This window comes from Vipera ursinii, assembly GCF_947247035.1.
Source record: "Vipera ursinii genome assembly, chromosome: 13".
Taxonomy (NCBI): Eukaryota; Metazoa; Chordata; class Lepidosauria; order Squamata; family Viperidae; genus Vipera; species Vipera ursinii.
This window is the reverse complement of record NC_139526.1, coordinates 16,579,755-16,587,561: the sequence shown is the minus strand read 5'-3', so window position 1 is coordinate 16,587,561 and position 7,807 is coordinate 16,579,755.

The window sequence follows — 7,807 nt, the reverse complement described above, 5'->3', positions numbered from 1 at the left end:
GGGGGGCTTCTCTCCGCCAGCAATTCAGGCTGGAACCAGCCTTGAAACCTTGATTTCAGCTTGCAAAATCTCTCCCTTCCTGCAAAATCACACACACACACACACACACACACACACACACACACACACACCACAGCATTCTCCCCCTCACCAGCTAATTGTCGTGATGACAGCTGCAGGTTGGCGGCGCCTTCCACTCCCCACTCTCCCAAGCGTGGTTTTTTTTCTATTTTTTATTTTTTTTTGCCTTTTTGGCGAGGTGGGCTAGCACTCCCCCTCCTCCGTGCCAACCAGCCCTCCATCACCACCCCCATCCTTCCCTCCCCACCCCTGTTTTGCCCCCACTCCAATAGCAGCTGGATTCTTAGCATTTTTGTTGTTGTTGTGTTTTGTTTTGGGGGCAGATGTTAAAATATTTGTCCTGCTGCAAAAGTGGGAGGTGAAGGAGGTTGGGAGAACAAGGGCAGGATTGTGAGGTTAGAGCCCAGTGGCTGGGGGGGGGGGAATTGGGGGGGGGAAGGGGAAGGAGGCTCCTGTTTCCATCCTTTGTCGAAAACCAGATGCGGGGTGCCGTGGGGCGGTTGGTTGCGTTGGGCGGAGAGAAGAGGCCGGGCCGCCAGAGAAGCCATTTCCAGTTGCCTTCCTGAGTGATGGGGAGAGACGGTTTCCAGCAATGGGGATGAGAGGAGAGTAACCCAGGATTTTCCAACCTTAGGAAAGAGGTTTGGGTTTGGGTTGCATGGGAGAGAAGCCTTTAAAGAAAGAAGGCAGATTTTGAGTTTATTCCGAGAGAAGATTTTCTGCCTTGCCTGGAGGAACCCACATCCCTGTTGGCTAGCGGTGGTATCTCCTGGAGGGTTGGGCTTTTGCGATGGTCTGACATGTTGGAGCAGGAGCCTTCTGACCTGAGGGGGCTTCCCGGGAGGAGAACAAGGGCGTATTAAAGGAGAAGCTAAGCTAGCATCGCCTCCCTCTTTGCTAAAGTGGCTTCTTAACGCAAATCCTAACACAGAGGTCTTCAAACGTGGCCCTTTTACGACTGGCGGACTTCGGCTCCCAGAATCCCTCAGCCAGGCACGCTGGCTGAGGAATTCTGGGAGCTGAAATCCGCCAGTCATAAAAGGGCCACGTTTGAAGACCCCTCTCCTAAAATCAGACCTCCCTGAGGAGGTCCCAAGAAGGGGTGGTGGTCTCCCAGCCTGCAGAACACGCTTGGCTTAATTAAGCCAGTTGCTTCCCAAGCTTGTTGAAATTGTCCCAAATTGGGCAAAAGTGTGTTTTTTTTTCTTTTTCTGGTAATGACACAATACCCCATGACCCCATCCCAAGGGGGACATTTAAATTGGCTCAGAGATGGCCACCTGACTTAAAATCAATTGGAAAAAATCTTCCCGTGGAGATGAAAAATGGATGAAATTACCAAGGGTCATTTGTCGAAGTGAAATAAAGATCATCCAGCGGTATTGTTTTGATAGAACAGCCAGTCCTCTAGTTATGCGTTCAGCTGCAACCTTTTAAAGTTAGCAGGGTGCAGAAGCAAAGGACTTGCAATTAATTGATCCTCAAAGTTTGATAAGATTTTCCGGTAAGCAAATTTTGGGGATAACGAAGGGAAAGGTTTGGGAACCCTTGGGGTAAGCCATTTATTATAATCCATTGCTGGTCTGTATATATATGTAATTTGACTGACCTTAAAGTGGAAAATAGATTTAAGGAATAAGGCCATTCGAGAGGTGAATTGGATCTAAGGGAGAAAGCTCTCCATCCATGCTTTGATCATGTAGGCCAGTGCTGTCCAACCTTGGCAACTGGAAGACCTGTGGACTTCAACTCCCAGAATGCCCCCAGCCAGCATTTACAGCCAATTGCCACGTTCTGTAGTCATATGACCACGATTTATGATGTCTGGGGCTGGTTTCCAACCAACGACACCCTTAAGATTATACCGATTCCCTTATTGACTGCTGTGTTCGTTTAATGACTGCCAGCTTTGCTTAGCCAAACAAAAAAAAAGGCATAAAATTGGGTCCAGTCCGGTGGGTGCCTCAACTTAAGACCCTCAGAGAAATTCCCGGCTCTGTTACAATCATACGCCAAAGACTATCTATCCATCTGCCTAGCTCCGCTTCAGTGATAGCTCTATTAAGGTCGTAAGTCGAGGTACCTATGAATCAGAACCTCAGCATCCTGTCGATCTCCCAGAAGGCAAATTAAAAATCAGATTTCTTGCACCCACCAGAGATGTTCAGAGATCCTGGCCAGGGATTCTGGAAGCTGTAGTTCCCACACATCTGCAGACATCCAGCTGGAAAAGAATTGATCATTTTTTTTGGAATTTGTAGCATGTTTTTTTTCTTAAACTTGTGGAGAGTGGGGGGGGGACCTCCTGGGGAGGAGGAATAAATTGCAGGAATGGTTCTTGTTCCCTACCTCACCGCCCGTCCTGTAGTAATTACTGAACCGGTCTTTGTAATTGGATCTCTTTCCCAAAAAACAGGACCACGGTTGGGTTTCCATCCATTCTTCTTAAATGGAGGATGGCTGTAGGTATTAACGGTTGCGGTCTGGTCCCTGGGAGGGGGGAGGGCGCAGATGGGAAATTTATGTCTCTGGCTGCAGTCTTCTCCTCTCCTCCACCATAAAAGGAAGGGAAAAGCAAAAAATTTCAGTTCCCACTTTTAATTAGAGACAAAATCTGGATGACGGAATTGGGCATTCTTAGCATTATGGAGTTTCGAGTTGGTTTTATTTTTCCCCCAAAGCATCCCCGATAATTTGATTAAATCAAACCTGGGATTTGTTGTAGACTCCGGGCAGTCCTCCGCTTTACGACTACGACGGAGCCCCCAGTTTTTGTGGTGGTGGCTTAAGTGAAACATTCCTGAAGGGAATTTTGCCCCGTCTTACGACCTTTCCTGTCGCAGTTGTTCAGTGAATCGCCGCAGCTGTTAAGTTAGCAGCAGGGTTGTTAAACGAATCTGGCTTGCCAGGTGGCGGCAAAGGGGGACGATCACGTGACACCCCGCCACCAGATGCTACAACCGTCATAAGCATGAGTCAGTTGCCAAGCCTCTGAGTTTGGATCATGTGACCACGGGGATGCTCCAAAGGTCGCAAGTGTGAAAAACAGTCATAAGCCACTGTTTTTGGTGCCGTTGTGACTAAGTGAAGTGTTGCAAGTCTATCTCCAAATGCCCTCTAGGCCCAAGCATGCACATTTAAATGTGGAATTTGGGACAGGATGAGGTGGAGTCCTTTCCATCCATCCTCTTTCCCCCCCACTTCCCACCAGGAAGATTTCCCCTTGTCTTCCCCTCCCCTCCGCTTCCCTCCTTTTGTTCTGTGTGGTTGTCCATAATGGGGACAACATGCAATTTAATGTCTGAACGTGCATCCTGCTCTCAGCTGGGTCAAATTACTCGGGGCTTTCTTTGCTGTGCAGAAGTGTCAAACAATGCCATTTGTAGGCCTTTGGGGTGGGTGGGATTGATCTGTGTCTCCTCAGTGGAGTTTTTAATTTGGCCCAGGATTGGGGAGGCTAACCATTTGGAAGAATTGGTCTGAAAGACCCTCTGCTCCTTTCCCCCACCACCCCCAAGGCACGTACACGAATGCACGTATTTGAGCTCTCTGCTCTAGTAAATGCACACACACACACACACCCGTGTATACAAAGACAAGAGAGAGAGAGAGAGAGAGAGAGAGAGAGAGAGAGAGAGAGAGAAAGAGAGAAAGAGAGAAAGAAAGAGAAAGAGAGAAAGAAAGAAGAAAGAGAGAAAGAGAGAAAGAGAAAGAGAGAAAGAAAAAAGAGGGAGAGAGAAAGAAAAAGGGAAAGAGAGAGAGAGGGAGAGGGAGAGAGAGAAAAGAGAGAAAAAGAAAGAGAAAGAAAGAAAGAGAGAGAGAAAGAGAAAGAGAGAGAAAGAAAAAGGGAAAGAGAGAGAGAGAGAAAGAAAAAGAAAGAGGGAAAGAAAGAAAGAGAGAAAAAGGGAGAGAAAGAAAAAGGGAGAGAAAGAGAGAAAGAGAAAAAGGGAGAGAGAAAGAGAGAGAAAGAAAAGAGAGAGAGAGAAAGAGAATGAAAGAAAAAGAGAGAGGGAGACAGAGAAAGAAGGGAAAGAGAGAGAGAGGGAGGGAGAAAGAGAGAAAAGAGAGAGAGAGAAAGAGAAAGAAAAAGAGAGAGAGAGAGGGAGAGAGAGAAAGAAAGAGAGAGGGAGAGGGAGAAAGAGAGCGCCAGCGGGGGGGGGGCAAGAGATCTTTGTTGGGGCTGAACAGGCGTTGCTCCTTGCCTCTCCTAATTAGTAACTGGGGTGGAGGGAGAGTGGGCAGATGGCAAAGGTCTGTGGAGCATCAGCCCCTGGTTAGGAGTCAGCCCCCTCCCCTTTAATTGGTCTCAAATGAGACAGGAGGAGAGAAGCCTTTCAAATACGTTCTTGGGTAGCCCCAACAGGGTGGGGAGGAGAGGATCTGGGTGTGTCTCACCCTCCCATGAAATAGAGCCCATTTTGTTGGGTCTGGCTTCTGAGTTGAGGCTAATCACAAGCAGCTTGAGGGTCATTCAGGAATGGCGGAAGGAGGAAGCACCAGGCGGTTGATTCTAGGGGCGGGCAAGTTTCCTTTGAATTGAGAGTCCCCCCCCCCCCCTTGAAGGCTATTGCTTTATGCAGAGCAGAGAGAATATTTGGGGCTGAGGGTTGAACTGGGTTGTGCTTGGTGCCCTCTGAGCTGGGTGGTTTCCTTGCAGACTTTTTCATGTCCCAACTAGGAAACCTCATCGGTGCTAGTTTAATGACAGGTCTGCAAGAAAACCACCCATCTCAGAGGGCACCAAGCACACCCCGCCTCCCCAAAGTGGAGTGTTGCTGAGTGGAGACTTTTGGTTTTATTTATTTGTTTATTTTTGCCGTTTTCGATTTAACACGACGCGGAGCTTGCATCGATCCGCCGTGAAGATCCTTAGGAGGTCTTCCCAGATTGATCTTGGTTTGATTGTGCCGAAATAAACTCTTACCAGCAAAAGCGTCCTGGGTGAGAGTTGAATCCCTATTCTTGAGTTGGGGGGGGGACGGGGGGGCGGCCGAGGCAGGGCTGACTCTGGATGAAGGAGAGAAAGGTTCAAAGCACAAAAGCCTGCAAAGCTTTGGGTCGAGAGATCCCTCCTTAAAAATCTGTTATCCTCGTCCCAGGGGATGGAGAGAATCTGTTTTGGTTAGCCTGGCCAGAGAACAACCGTGGAATCGCCGGCTTTGCCCTGCCCTTTAATTACTGGGTAGGGTTAGGGAAGAAGGGCAGAGCTGCAGAGCAACCCCAACCCTTTCTGAAAACAAAAAATAAAGATGAGCAAAGCAGATTGGAAGTCCCCACCTTTCCACCAGGGCTGTTCCCACAGCCTCTCTAGGTCTCGGAGGGCAGCAGGTGGCTACTTGGCTCTGGACCGAGGTCCGGTTAATTTATTTTGCTCAGCCGTGAACCTGGGAAAAAAGGCACTGTGAATTGACTGATTATCCACAAGAGCGTGCAGCTGGCCGGAGTTGGCACCGGTAGCCGTGCTGGCTCTCCAGAGACTCCGAAAGGGTTGGACCTAGTTGGCACGGCGAGCCTTAAAAAGATGGCACGACGGCAGAACCGGAGTTTGTGTCCATGCGAGATTTCAGCTCTTGCAATAATAACGTTCTTCTGTCCAGGAAGGGTGTGAAGTTGCATCTCCGCAGCTCTTGCCGTGGCTGATCTCCTTCTCAAGAGCTCCTTCCGTTCACCTGCCAGATGGGACTGGCACACCCTCCTCCTTTTTTCCCTGGGGTGTGTGTGTGTGTGTTTGCAGGGATGTGTTGATTTGCTGCTTTGATGGGAAAACAGCTCGCCTGGGACAGTTTTGCAGGTTGAGGAAGAGAGGGCACGCCTGCAGGCTTAATAAGCCAGGATGTGCTGAATAAGCAGCCCTTGATTTGGGGGTGGGCTTTGTGCTGGGTCAATCGGTCAGTCTGAGTCAAAGACCCGGTACAATTAAAAATGCTCAAGGAATAGTATCCAGTTAAACCATTGCAGAATAAAATAATAAATGATGATTATTGTTATGTCAGAATCATAATCTGTCAACATCCCTTCTGTCAGTTGCAGGTAAACAAAAACACAACACTATAACACAAAAACACAAGCTATAATACTAACCCTTAAATTGTGAAGGCCTGTCTATAGTAGTTACTGTAGATCCATATATCAGAGCTCTGTGTGTGTGTGTGTGTGCGTGTGTGCGCGCGCATCATATTGCTACACATATATGCAACAATAGCGAAAAATTTGCTGCATTAATGGTGTAAAATAGCTGGTAAAATGATGGATTGAGCTTCTGCTTCTCTTTAGTGCTGCCGTCTCCTCTTAAAATATAGTCCTGTGAAAGAGGCTGCTAGCCGGGCTGTAATTCAGCGGCTCCCCACCTTTTCTGTACCCCGCACCCCTAGAACGCTCCTAATGTATTCTCGCGCCCCTTACAAAAGTTCGAAAGAACGAACTATACGCCTGGTCCTTCACTAGACTAGCCATGCCCAGTTCCTGCAACCGTTCCATGTAGGTTTTATCCTCCATTGCTCTTCTCTGAGCCTTTTCTTGGATTTGAAGCAATTGCGTGCTCCTTTTGGCAAATCCGGGTTGCTGATGTTTCTCCCCAATTCTTCCTGCCTGCAAAAACCTATGATGAGTCACGCTTCGCCCTACCCCTCCGCTCATCTCCCTCCTTAATTGCCACACTGGGAAATCATTTGACTTGTGGAGCCTTTGTCTGACCTTCATGAAGCTGGTAATTAAAACGCCTGCCTGCTTTGGGATCTGCCAAATGGTGCTGTTGGAGTCCAAGCTGAACAGAGCTTGCTGTCTCCACCCCTTCACCCCACTTCTGGCTTTGGAGAGGAATTGAGAAGGGCTGTAGCACCCAGGAATGGCTGCAGAGCAGAGATGTCCAACCTTGGCAACTTTGAAGACTCGTGGACTTCCAAGTCCCAAGAATTCCCCAGCCAGCAAAGGGTTTTTAAATCCCCCCTTTTTTTTAAAGGTTTTTTTTTAAGGATTTAAAACCCTTTAAAAAAAACCACTTAAAATCACGTTCTCATGGTTTTAAAAGCTTGGTTTGAAACCAAGGGTTTTTAAAGGTTTTAAAACCTCTTTAAAACCACGTTTGGAATTTCACTCTTGTGTGTTGGAGCGCAAAGCCACAAGGATATGCCGACTGTAGGAAAAGGACTCCCCCTAGAAGGGATCTTCCTGGTCTGTTCTCCATTTTTTGCGTGGGTAGCAGAATCGATGGGTCAATTCTTCCCTCCCTCCCCCCCAAACCCCCTCCCCCCCCCCGGCCACCTGCCCAGTTTCCTGCCTTGCTCCAATTTTGCACGTCAGACGTTTTATGAAGTCGATCTGCCGATCTGCCGGTAAGATTGGTTTATTTTTATAAGACAGAAAAGTCTAGGAGCCTAATTTACCATCTGCACTTAGAGCAAATGGACAGGAAGGCAATCAAGAGAAGAGTCTCTGAGGCAAAGAAACTCTAAACAGCCTTCAGAAGAGGAAGCTCTGAAACAGCCAGGGAAGAGTTGGGTAGGCAGATTCTATCCAGAGGTGTCCAATCTTGGCAACTTGAAGACCTCTGGACTCCCTAGAATTCTGGGGGGGGGTTTGAAGTCCACAGGTCTTTAAAATTGCCACCGGTTGGACAACCCCGTTCTGGGTGGTGTCCACCCCTTTTAAAGACGAACTCAGTGCTGTACGGGTTAGACTGTTGGAGTGGGACCAGACAGATTCAGCTGAAGTCCCCTGTGAACCGTGG